The sequence below is a fragment of the Apium graveolens genome, chromosome 5 (genome assembly GCF_009905375.1).
Source record: "Apium graveolens cultivar Ventura chromosome 5, ASM990537v1, whole genome shotgun sequence".
NCBI lineage: Eukaryota > Viridiplantae > Streptophyta > Magnoliopsida > Apiales > Apiaceae > Apium > Apium graveolens.
Window position 1 is genome coordinate 245,699,002 of NC_133651.1, and position 1,876 is coordinate 245,700,877.

Genomic DNA, 1,876 nt, shown 5'->3' on the forward strand with positions numbered 1-1,876 from the left:
CACTGCATTCCTCCGTAAGAGCAACGGTCTCTAAGTCATCGAGCTTCACTTTCCGAGAGAGATAACCTTTCATAAACTTCGCATAGCTAGGCATCTGTTCAAAAGCTTCAGCGAAAGGTATGTTGATGTAAAGTTTCTTGAACACCTCCAGAAATATAGCAAATTGCTTATCAAACTTATGCTTCTGCAACCTCTTAGGAAAAGGAGGTGGATGATAGACCTGTTTCTCCCCTGTATTACCCTCAGGAGGAGTGTGTTCCACAGTTTTCTTCCTTGTTTCCACCTCGGCATCCTTCTACACCACTTTTTCAGCTACAATCTCATTTTATGGAATTGGCAAGGGTGCAGACGCACCTGCATTCTGGACAGAATTTTCATACTCTTCGTCTTGCAGAATTTTGGGGGATTGTAACCTTTCCAGATCTCAAGGTGATGGCGTTCACATGTTCGTTAACTTCCCTCTTGCCTAGATTGGCTTCTGTATCACTAGAAAGCGTTCCTGGTAGTTGATTCAATAAGACGTTAGCAATTTGCCCTATCTGGTTCTCTAGAGTCTTGATAGAAACAGTCTAGCTTTGGCATATAAGAGCCTGGTTTTTGCACATAATCTGCAACTCCTCTAATTCAGATTTTTCATTCGAAGTTAGACCTGAACCTCCCTAATTTTGTTATATTGGTGCATATTGCGGTTGTTAAAAACCAGAAGGGTTGAATTGCTTTGCTGCCTATTGCTGATAAGACTGTTGCATCGCACTATGATTTTTGCTCCAGCTGAAGTTAGGATGATTCCAGTTGTCAAGATGATAAGTGGCTGGAACTGGTTGCTGTGATCTCAGAAAATTGCTCACAAACTGAATTAATTCACTAGATATAGTGCATTGCTCCGTCACATGCGAACCTGCACATAGCTCACCAATATTGGTTATCTGATTAACACCATAGTTAGCCAGGGAATCGATCTTCATAGAAAACGCCTTTAGTTGAGCAGTGATAGCCATAGCTATATCCACTTCCAGAACTCCTTCTACCTTGCCATGTGGAAATCTCTGGGTTGGATACTGATATTCATTAGCAGACATCAGTTCAATTAGACCATAAGCTTCCTCATAGCTCTTTGCCCATAATGCTCCACCTGATACGACGTCAAGCATGAGTCTAGACTGTGCTCCCAAACCATTGTAAAAACAATTGATGATCATACAACCATGCATGCCATGATGAGGACACTTCCTAAGCATCTCCTTGTAATGCTCCCAAGCTTCACACAGAGTTTCTCCCGATTGCTGTGTAATTTGGGTAAGAGCATTCCTGAGTGCAGTTATCTTCGCCATAGGGAAGAATTTAATAAGAAACTTCTAAGCAAGATCCTCCTAAGTAGTGATAGAACCAGCTGGTAGAGAGTGTAACCAGCTCTTAGCTTTATCCCACAAAGATAATGGGAAAAGCCTTAGCTTTATAGCATCTTCAGAAACATTGTTGAACTTGAAAGTGTCCCAGATCTCGATAAAATCTCTGATATGCATGTTGGGATCTTCCGTTGGAGCATCCCCAAACTCGACTGAATTTTGTACCATCTGAGTTATGTCAGGCTTGATCATAAAGGTATTAGCTGCGATAGCTGGCCTGATAATGCTAGATTGAATAACATTGATCTTTGGTTGAGAATAATCCATCAACACTTTCGTTGCTGCTGGTTCTCCCATTGCAATAAAAACTAGAGTACCTGAAACATACACAAGTAAACCGTGAAAGTAAAAGAATCCGAGTCAATGAACTTTAACGACCACTGATGTCAAGCACATAAACTAAAAATTAACACCAAGTCCCCGGTAGCGGCGCCAAAAACTTGTTAGGGTGAAAACACGCACTCAAATTA

The 1,876-nt window shown here is 41.4% G+C and overlaps 1 non-coding gene across 1 annotated transcript; it reads left to right on the forward strand.

Annotated features, from left to right (window-relative positions):
- Nucleotides 1-1,209: 1,209 nt before the first annotated feature.
- On the forward strand, nt 1,210-1,316 carry LOC141662419 (small nucleolar RNA R71). Its single transcript, XR_012550537.1, has one exon. It is a non-coding gene; the product is annotated as a small nucleolar RNA R71 (small nucleolar RNA).
- The last annotated feature ends 560 nt before the right edge of the window (nt 1,317-1,876 follow it).